Below are 11,978 nucleotides of genomic sequence, written 5' to 3' on the forward strand. Positions count from 1 at the left end.
AGTTGTAGGACTCAGAGTTTGTATCGTTTCATTTTTGTTGTTGTTTTTACCTAGCTATTCATTCTCTCATTTATTAAACACATATGTGCTGAGTGCCTACTATGTGTCAGGCACTTGGACAATTCTGGGCTTTGGGCAAGTGTGAAAATCATCTATCAAATGTCAAAATAATATCAAGGTTGGAGCTGGAATATGACTTGGAAATATTGGGTGGTAACTTCAATCACCACCTCCCTCCAAGCCCCTTCTCTCCCTCCTGCAAATGCTGCTGCAGTCAGATGTGTAATGTAGCCAACGCATCCAAGAAGTGAAGTCTTATCCTGAATGGTCCATCACTCAGCCACTAGCCAGGAGATTGAGTTAAGAGAAAGGAGTTGTACTAACAGGTTACGGTACTGTGATACTGGAGCCTTTTGGCTACATCCACAGCCTTAACATTTGCAGACGTTTTGAAGGGCCTGGTGTCCAAAATAAACTCAAGAGATGCATGCCCTCTTGAACCCTTGAAAAAAACTCTGTAGTGTTTTTCTAATCACTTGGCTATGCAGTTGACATTTAATGTAGCTATTTCCTTGGTCTGTTTAAGGCTCTTGCCTCCCATTGTCTTAATATAAGCCCAAGAAATGGGCAAGATGGTAATAAAGCCCCACGGGGTCACATCAATGATACCCACAGGCTGGGCATACTCATTTGGATTTACTGAAATGATGGATGATTGGGCAGAAAAGTAGCAACACAATTCTTCACTCAATGGGCTCCAGGTCAGAGCTGTCTCCTTTGTGGGGAATGCAGAATGGTGCGCCAATCCTCCTAGCACTGGTACATGTTCATCAACAAAGAAGCTCTGGTATTTTTTCTTCATTAAGCATAAAGATGGAAGTTATAAGGCAGCTATACACAAACTACTATGGGAGCACAGAGCAGGAGATTTTGCATGTATCTGAAACTTAAAGCACTTATGGTGGACGTGGCACTGGGTGGAATACTCTAGTAGAAGGGAGGGGCATGGGCAAGGGCATCCTTGCAGGGAAGTAAAGTACATCATGCTTGGAAATGAAAAGCTATATGTTTTGATTGGCATGTAGTGGGTTTGAGAAGGATCAATGAGTAGAGAAGCTGGAAATGTAGATTTGGGCCAGATTAAAGCAGGCTTTGAATTTTAAAGTTAAGAGATTAGGGTTTATTTTATGGGCAATAGGGACCCATTGAGCTGAGTGTGCTATAATCAAAGCTGCACCATAGCAAAATTACTTTGGCAGCAGCTTGAAGAATAAAAGGCAGCATGGACTTAAGACTTAGAAGACCAAATCTGTGTGCTAGAACTGCCATGCATTAGCTGAGTGAACTGGGGTAGGTCATCGAATCTTTCCTCACCAGTTTCTTCATTTGTAAAATGGGTATGGCAACACTTATCCTGTAGGGCTCTAATGTGGATTTGAGACAGTGCATTTTAAAGTCCACTACTAAGCCTGGTGGATATAGGCACTCAGTAAATGTTCACTAGAAAAGGCAACATTGGAGGCACAAAGATTTAAGAGGGTTTCTCCATAGTATGAGTAAAAACCATAAGGGTTTGGAGAAAAAGAAAGGATTATGAAAGATAATGTCAAAGAAGAGTCTCTAGATCTTTAAAAATGTGGAAAAGAAAAAATAAAAGATGTCAGATATGTTGACAATTGGTGACAGCAAGGATGAAGATGCCATATCAGAGGCAGGAGTAGTGAAGAAGGAAGATATTTGGTAATTTCAATAAGAAGCACACATCACATAGAATTTAGCTCTTCAGCTAGTTATGTCTGGAAATAATATCAATTATAACAGTAACTGAGAAATAAATAACAATTGCCATATAATGCCGTATTTCTGGCTCCAGAATCAGGGAGCATAATCTCTGTGTTATACTAAAAGGAATTAGAATCCTAGAACAATTTCTAGATGACTTAGCTTTGAATATTTCAGTCCTTCAAGACTGGTCAGGTCTAGCTGGTCTACTGTGGAGAACTATGAAGAAGTAGCATGTCAATGACTTCCTACTGAATTAGATACAAATTTTAGTCAACAAACTAACATGTTTATCTTTATTCTATTTAAATACATTCAAATCTAACAAAGCCCTCATTCTACCATAGGTTTTAGGTAAAGCCAAATTGTTGGGGGACTCCTCCAGCCATTAGTCAAAAGTCCATGTTATGCATTGCTGAGGCTCCATCTGTGTCAGGCTACATAGACGCCTTCAGGTCTCTGCACCTCTCAGGTTTCCTAGTGGCAGGGGAAAGTTGGAGATTCTAGAAGTCCAAACTTCATGTCCACTGTCTTTACTTGCATCACATCCCTGCTATAGTATGTTAGCCCCTCCACAGGACTATGCCACAAACAGTGCCTGATACACTTAATTCCTCCCCAGTCCAGGGAAGTCTCTCCCTCTTCTCTACTTGCTGCCGCCTTTGGAGGACTTCTCCTTCTTCCCTTCTCTCATCATAACACCAAAGATAATTTTTCAATGAGTTTTTCCTTTTGCAAATAAGAAGAAAGTGCCTCCACTTTTGGAACTGCAAACATACAGTTCAGGGCAACATGCAACATATACCAAGTGAAGAGATTGACTCAGTAATTTAAAGCCTCCCTACAAAGGAAACTCCAAACCCAGATGACGTCAATGATGAATTCTACCAAATGCTTAATAAGAGTTAGCACCAATTCTTCATGAACTTTTCAATAAGTTAGAATTGGAGAGAATACTTCCCAACTCACTCTAAGAGGTCAGTATTACCCTGATACCCAAACCAGAAAAAAGCATCACAGGCAAACTACAGAACAATATCTCTTATAGATATAGATGCAAAAATCCTCTATAAAATACTAGCAAACCAGATCCAGTAGCTTATAAAAAGGATTATATACCACAAACTAGTGGGATTTATCCCAGGAATACAAGGTTGGTTTGCATCTAGCAATCAATTAATGTAATACATATGCCGGTAGAATAAAGGACAAAAACTACATGATCATCTCAACAGATGTAGAAAAAACATTTGATAAAATCCAACACTGTCATGATAAAAGTACTTAATAAACTAGGACTTGAAGGAATCTTCCTCAACTTGACAAAGGGCATCTACGAAAACCTGTAGCTACCCATCACACTTAATGGTGAAAGACTGAATGCTTTCCCCATAAGATCAAGAAAAGGACAAAGATATTACTCTTGGCACTTATATTTAACATTTTACTGGAGATTCTAGCAAGAGTATTTAGGTAAGCAAAAGAAATGAAAGACATCTTTACTGGAAAAGAAATATTAAATATCTGTATTTGTAGAAAATATGGTCTTGTATATAGAAAATCCTAAAGAATACATTAAAAAACTTAGAGCAAATAAATGAGTTCAGCAAAGGTACAGGGTACACATCAAAATACAAAATTTAATTGTATTTCTATACACTAGCAACAAACGTTGTGAAAACAAAGTTAAGAAAACAATTCCATGAAAAAGAATAAAATACTTAGGAATAAATTTAGCAAAAGAAGTGCAAAATTTATACTCTGAAGACTAAAATATATTGCTGAAAGAAATTAAAGATGAGTTACTTAAAATGGGAAGATACGTGATGTTCATGGATCAGAAGATTTAACATTGTTAAGATGGCAATACTCCCCAAATTGATCTACAGATTCAGCACAACCCTTATCAAAATCCCACTTGGTTTTCCTGCAGAAGTTGACAAGCTGGTCCTAAATTCATTCAAGGGACCCAGAAGAGTCAAAACAGTCTTGAAAAAGAAGAACAAAGTTGAAGGACTCGTACATACTGTTTTAAAAACTTACTACAAAACTACAGTAATCAAGACAGCTTGGTATTGGCATAAAGATAAACATATAGGTAAGTGGAATAGAATTAAATTCCATGCATAAACCTTTAGGAAAAAGGTGAAGGGAAATACATATAGAGCAAAACCCATTATATCTATCTTAAGAGAAATAATTCCATATATTATCTGTCTATCATGCCATAATATTTTTTTAATGATTCTCTACAAAATTATTTTGGAATGAATATAATTAATTGGAATGAATATTGTCAAATTGACTTTTGGCAATTGAATATTTTTGTCACTGCAGAGAAAACAATCAGTATTTCTCTTCTCCACTCCACTACATTATTCCCTATCCACCTCCCTAACCCCTGGCTCCATTGTCAACCACCTGGTGAACTCTCTGGAAAGGACAAGTATTAGCTGATTTAAATACATCTGAGGTATAAACTATTCATATCCCAAATTTTCCTGAAGCTCAAAGGTCCTCAGAGGGTTAGTGAGCCAGAGTATCACAAAAGAATTTCTGTGACCTCTGAAGACAGATCCAGCCAAGTTACCATATTACCCAGGATTAGGGTTGAGAGCAAGGCAGGTGATTTGGTAAGAAAAACTGCCTAAGCTCCCATCATAAAACTATGGTTCAGTCATTAAAGTCACTATAAAGTAGCAACTGTTTTAAAAATTGTCCCCTGAACCAGAACCAGAGATTAGTATTTTAGGAGGGTTGGGAGGATTTAGTTAAGATTTAGGAAGAAATGAGGAACATTCAGAGGTATCAAATTTGAGAGAGTATTAAAAAAGAAAAATGTTCTTTTTAAGAAATTGTAAGTAGGAAAATGAGGTGGATTGCTGCTGTTTCAGAAGGGGCAGGGAGGGGACACAACAACACCAATAATTAATCTTACAATATCTGAGGCTGAGGGAGATTAAAGTAAATGAATATGAGTGACTTGAGTTTGTTTTGGAACAGAGAACCTATTTAATAATGAGGCAACTGCCCAGACCGAAAAGAAATGTTTGGGAAGGGATGAAGAAAAGTTTATAAAGGCCAAATTTATTGAGCTCTTAAAATATGATCATGTTGGAGTGAATTTCAAAAGTTGTGATTATTAAAACTACTTACTATGTCTCTTCATTTTTATCCTGCTAAATCCTGCCAGTTAAAGAACACACAACTTAAACTATTGTAACAGAATCCAGAGAATCCACCAAACTTTATTAAATGTTCCCCCAAAACACACCGAAGGCAACAAAAATCAGTTTTGCCTACCTTTCAAATGTTACTTTCATCTTGAGTCAGTAAACCATATGTAATGTTGTAATGAAAAAAAAAAAACCTAACTTGCCATTGTCCTGAAGATATTGTGATATTTATCTCCAAAAAAGATATATTTCCCACTGTAGCCTTCCTATCACCAAGTATTCTAGCAAATACAAATGATAGGTGCTATGGAACAGGAAAATTCCAATGCATTTATAATCTAAATATCTACTCATACTTCAAAAAAAAACCCAGACAGATAAGTTTCTTCATCTAAATTAAAACTACAAACACATGAATTTTACATTTGAGATATTAACATTAAAGAGAATATACGAGTTTGCTGGTAAGAGATGGGATAAGAAAGAAGGAAAGGCAGGACAGGGAGGCAGCGCCACTGGAAATACACTGATAGATTAACAATTAAAAAAAGAAATAGAAGGAAATCGCCTACAAATTTTTACAGGAGAAGGTTAATCTAAGTGGACTTGAAAAGTCTTGAAAAGGTTAGCTGTCACATTTAATAGCAGGGGCATATGGTGGTCACCGGCTACCTAAGAGAAGTTGGGAAATTACTTTCTCCAGCTTACATACTTTCCAGAAAGATCAGCTCTTCAGTGTCTCTGGCTGGTCTGCATTAGGAGGGCTCCCCATTCCCTGGAAGGTTTTGTTAACCTAGCTAGCAGCAGGTCCTGATTGGTCATGGGAGAATCTGGGCTAAATGGTATACATTTCCGATGATGTAAAAGTAAATTAGAGAACAGGGCAAGTTATTACACCAGAGAACGTGGGGCAATGGGGAATAATAAAAATCAGGCTACTCTAATTTCCTTTGAACAACTAAATATATACAGGTCATTATTTCCTGTAAGCCGCGGGCCTCCCAGTACAAGCCCTGGCCCTGCGTTAAAGCCTCCGAGACAAAAACAACAAAATGCAGTGTGGAGAGAAATGAAAAAGGCTCTGATGCTATTTAAAGAATGGATTAAGTACAGTTTTCAGAGGCCGGATTTCTTCTCATATTCGAATGTTAACTTAGACAACTGAGGAGGAAAGCTCACCTTGCTTGAAAAATTCAGATGCTCCCCTAACAGTAATTTCCATTCTTGTTCCTTGTAGTCTGTTCCCGTACATCACTGAGGTGGCTGAGCCACATTTTAACTTCTCTTTGCCAAGGCTGGATCATAAAGGGAATCACAGTTTCTTCCAGAATTGGGTTTAGGCTACACTTAACATTATTTCTCTGGAGACTGATCTTAGTCCTTAATTTTTTTTTTTAAAGATTTTATTTTTTTCCTTTTTTTCCCCAACACCCCCGATACATAGTTGTATATTCTTCGTTGTGGGTCCTTCTAGTTGTGGCATGTGGGATGCTGCCTCAGCATGGTTCGATGAGCAGTGCCATGTCCGCACCCAGGATTCGAACCAACGAAACACTGGGCCGCCTACAGCGGAGCGCGCGAACTTAACCACTCGGCCACGGGGCCAGGTCCCTTAGTCCTTAATTTTAAGCCTATGCCAAAATTGGTCTATTTTCCCAGGACGTACACCATGCTACTTTTACAGGAAGGAGGAAGTCTGTTTTCCAGTCTTAGGTAGGTCCGCACATCCCTCCCAGTATATGAGGACTTCTAGGCTGTCAGAAGAGGCTACGTATAGGCCCACAGCATCCAGCGTGTTGGCAAGAGAATGACTGAGAAAGATGAGTCCTTTACCAGGGCTTTTGGCTGCATAAACCCCTTATATCCAAATCACCTGATGAGCTTATTAAATATGCTGATTATTGGGCATCTAATTAAACTTGCGGAGGAGTGGAACTCAGAAACCATTTAAATAGTGGCCCCATGTGATTCTTTTAAATACTAAAGTTTGAAAACCACTGTTAGTCATTCTCACAAAACTTATCCAAACGGACTGCTAGGGACTTTGTGTATCATATTTGTAAGTGGAGACATCTAGAACTAAATTCATCATGGCTGTGCCAAGTTCTTGTTACATGCACTATAATATCATGGAGAATAGGATTTCTTCCCCTGGCTAAATTCGTGTACTACTCTATCACCTTATAATAGAGTCCTGTTGCATTTTCACACGTCCTTATTGTTTCACCCAAGGAAGGATGCACAATCGGTGAAGCTTTTCTCACATGGGGATTCTTGGTTCCCAGACAGCTAGACTGGGACAAAGGGGCTGGGTGACGGTAGAGCACTCTCACTCCGGAAGTCTGGCCTGGTCCCACAAAACCTATCTAGTAAGACTGGAGACTATCTGGTGATGGCAAAGGTTGAGTTGAGACCCTAGAAAGCCAGCAGCCTTGATTCAGGAGTTCAGCTTGAGGGATGGGGGCAGTAAATGAAAGACAAAAGGAGAGGGGGGTAGTCTGGCTACCCCAAGACAAGATAAAGCCATCTAATGTATGTCTAAACATGAGTTTCTTTATTACCAAATATGTAGATAGAGACATAAGGTCTCCTGTTGTTCCTGGGATAGTTCTGGTTTAGGCCTCTTGAACTGGTACAATCATTAATTGCTCCCCTTTCGCTCTCGAAGGTGTACAGTTGGGACAAAAATGATGTGCAAATACAGTGATATCTGGTCCTCCTGTCATCTTTGCTGGTCTTAAAGAGAGACTACAGGGGCCAGACCAGTGGTGTAGTGGTTAAGTTCATGTGATCCACTCAGGCGGCCTGGGGTTAGTGGGTTCGGATCCCTGGTGCAGACCTCCACACCGCTCATCAAACCATGCTGTAGTGGCATCCCACATACAAAAAAGAGGAAGATTGGTAACAGATGTTAGCTCAGGGCCAATCTTCCTCACAAAAAACAAAAAAGAGACCGTATACCCACATTTTATTATTGAAAGGTTATCAAGTCCCTTTAAGACTTTATTGTTGCTTAGAGCCTTAATAAGATGAGAGAAATAACAAGTCCCAGTGGTACTAAGTGTGGAGTGGAGGAAGGGTAGCATCCAAGAGAATGGGGTAGAATAGAAAGATTGAGGACAAGTTTGTTTCAGGCCATATTTGATACTACAAAAAAATCCCATCACTTCTGATAGTTATTTTTTCTTTAAAAAAAAAAGTTATGTTTGTAATTCAGAGCACTCAAAATGTTTAGAAATTATCTTTTTATCAAAGCATTGAATGTATTTATTTTTATAATTTTTCTTAGTTATTAAATAATAATCTTGAAAATTAAATAATAATATATTTGAAAAGTCACACTTTTCCTCCGATTTACCCAGTGTTAACACTTCTAACAACCTTTTCCAGCTTTTTTCTTCCCCATCTTCTTTGGTAATAGTCTAAATGTTACTAACGACATGTTAGAAAAAAACTTCCTACCTTTTCAAGAGATGTTGTTATTCTAGAATCATAGAAAATTGGACATTGGACATCTTTGTTGAAAGAAAGCAGTTCTCATAATTCTGTTAGGTCTGGGAGGCAGAGAAGAAAACAAAAATAGGGGGCTAATATCTAGCATTTTAAAATTTGGGGAAAAAAAAAGATACTTCCATAGAACTGAGTTCTGTTGTCACTGCCAGAAAGTATCTCTGAGAAAATAAACATATACACCCCCTCCATAAAAAAAAAAAAGTGAGAACAGGATTTTTTTTCCTCTTAATTTGCTGTTTGTTTCTAAAAAAAATCCACCCCCACATAGGTCACTTGGAATTCATTTTGTCTACATCCTGGACTGCACGTAGAGAGACAAAAAAAAATGCCTGGGATCTGAAAAGAGGAATGTGGTAGGGCATGGGAATTGCAATGTCGTGGTGGTCACCAGAGCATATTTTGGCTTGTCTTAAAACAAGCAAGCACCGTTGGACCTTTGGAATACTAGCAAATTAGTCCCGCTATCAGGCTACCTATCAGAGGCTGGCTGCCTGAGAACAAGTGTGTGGGTTTGTAGCTGCAGCCTGAGGCGTTGGCAGGCCCTCTGTCACCCCTGCCCGCTTTCTGACTTCCAGCACTGCTCAGCGACCTCTGCCCCCATCCGGTGTACTGTTACAGTTCATTTCAATAATTAAACAGTGCAGGGATGGCAAGACTTTTGTGTTGTCAAGAGAAAATCAGGGCAGTGGCTTTTTCTTAAGACTGAAATCAGGAGTGTTTGGGTTTAATTATATTAGCTAGTGCCTGTTCATTAATTTTCCCAATCATAGGGAGACATGTTTGCCGGAAAGATTGGCAATGGGTTAAAGTGGTTATTAAGGCAGGGCATTTCAAAGGAAAGGGATCCGAACTCTGACAAAATCAGATGTCTGAAATTTCAATCAAGCACCCTGGGTTCCAATGGCAGTTTTACTCCTTGAAATAAGACAGCCTCTCTCCCATCTGGGATCCCAAGTCGCTCAGGGAACTGGACTAAGCCATTGGATGCCAGCTCCAAATATGCTGAGCTCTCAATGCCAGAAAAATTAACTGCTCCCTTCAAACTCCAAATAATTGGTTGAAGTACTACTTTTGAAAAGTCTCTTACATCCTCACTATTGCTCAGTGGAGCTTTACCACCTCCCCACTTCAAGAAAAAAAAAAGCAATATAATGTACTTAGTAAAAGCAGCAAATTTGCTATTTTTGCTACTTTAGCAAAAATGTTAATACTTCAACTTTTTGTTAGGGATGTCTTGGAAATTTTGCTTATTTTTTTTTCCCTTTAGAGAGTTTAATGTGTACCTTAATGCCCCCTTTCATTATCGGCCTGGCCTTCTTCCCAGCTCTTCCCTGCTGACTCCAGACCTATCCTGGTTATTTTGTGGTGGTGGCTGGCTCTTGGTCATTCAGACATGTTTGTGGCTTATAAGTGTATCAAATTAGATGCTATAGTCTCCTAGGTCTCCTCCCTATACTGACAAAATTTGTCTTGCTCACAAATCTTCACTGGCCTCCCTAGATTTTCTTTTTTGTCATCTATCTTCTTTTGGAGCCTGAAAGATGTCCAATGCCTGTCTCTATTCACAAGGAAAATGGCCAAATCATAAAAATTCAAAGGTGTCCTACTAACCCTTTTTAATCCTTGAGGATCCAGTTTGCCAATGAATAATAGCCTTGATGTTTAAGCTCGTAACCAGTCATGTTGATTACACTGAGGCTCTAGAGAATGAAGCAATGGCTATAATAACCCTGTATTCTTCCCAATTTCAGCTGACGAGCTCTATTTCTTTCCTGACGAGCTGAAGATTCAAATAGAGATGACCATTAGAATCTGGGTAATATTGCTCATGTTTATTTCTGCAGGACTTTATTTAGTTTGTCTCTAACTCCTGTGGGCTCCTAAGAGCTATGCAACAGAGAGTTAAGAAAATGGGTTTTGGAGCTAGATAATCTGGGGTCAGATCCTAAGCCTGTCTCTTTTGGGCAAGTTCCTTAAGGTCTATTACCATTTTCTCATCTGTAAAGTGGATTTGATAATAACATCTACCTTAGAGCATTGTTGGAAGAATTAAATGAACAATACTTCTAAAGAACAGTGTCTGCCACAAGATAATAAACGTCAGTTCTTATCACAGCACCATGAGCTGATATCTATTACAATGTGTAAGACTCTGACTTGCAAATTTCATTTAGATGCTTTTATTTCTCTACAAGCTCTTTAAGAATAAAGATTTGAGTTCTTTTCATTTATGTGTCCTTCATGCAGCAGTGCAGTGCCCTGTACAAAGTTACTCAATAAACACTTATTACATGGGTGGATGGATGGATGGATGAATGGATGGACAGATGAAAGTACGGATGGGTAACACTGGGGATGGTCCTAAGCAAGTATTTTAAGATCATGAAGGGTGTCTCTAGTGATATCTCCTTTCTATCATTTCCTTCAACTCTTCAGATTGTGTTGCCTCTCCAAGCTTGGACATACTCCAAATGTTGTTTTTCCTCCCCTTTCCTATCACAAGTTTCCTCTCTTTAGTCCTTCTCAGTGACTAATTATCTAGTTTGATCAGTAAGTGAAAGGGGCTTTATGTGTCATGACTTTAAGATAACTTGTAAATTTTATCAGAGAATTTTTTTCTCACTGCTTCATTCCAAGGAAGTGACTAATATGGGGATTTCAATATGGGTTTTAGGAAAAGTATTTTTTGTAGGAGGCTTTTGGACTTTGTAAAAATCATAACCTATAAACATCTGCCTTCTCTACCTGGGACTAAAGCTGACCCTAAAGAGTATTTGTTCCAATATATAAACGGCTAAATAAACTCATTTAGGATGAAAAGGTAGGGGGTAAATATTGAAAGACTAAGAGGGCCCCAGGAAGCCCTCTGTGGCATAGGCTGAGTTATAGTTTAGCAATAGGTTTAACACATGCAGTTTACCTCTCTCCCGAGCCCAGGGGAAGTAAATCTAGAGTGTCAACATGAAATATTCAAGTCTCATATTTTCCAGGTGTACACAAGCCAAATCTCGCAATGATGTTGGCGACTTCTCAGAGTTGCAAAATAATGGAGAAATTTTCAAGGGAATGATTCTCTGGCTCTATTAAGAATATCCTTTATTTCTACTTGTTCTTTCAAACTTGATATTTCAACACGGGTGGAAGGTCAAAGCAGAACTCACACAAGTGTCACATATCTCACTGAGGCAACAGGTATATAATGAAGACTTCCTAAAGCTGAAAATACAATGGATGAAACGAGAATTGACAGAAGACTCTGAAATTTACTGTTCACACAGTTGAAGCATTATTTAGCCAGGTTGGGAATATGTCATTACCGGTTTTCCAAATGCCTGGATAATGGCTGTTGGTTACTAAGAGCAGAGTTAAGGCACTGTTGAAAGGGTCCTCAAACTACAGAGGAAGGTAATAGAGGGGGACGAAGGATACAGCTGGCATCCCCTCTTCATTGTAGGCTACCTTCACTCATTGTAGATGCCCTGAAAGAAGTGTGTAAAAGAAATGTAG

Source organism: Equus quagga, chromosome 4, assembly GCF_021613505.1.
Source record: "Equus quagga isolate Etosha38 chromosome 4, UCLA_HA_Equagga_1.0, whole genome shotgun sequence".
Lineage (NCBI taxonomy): Eukaryota > Metazoa > Chordata > Mammalia > Perissodactyla > Equidae > Equus > Equus quagga.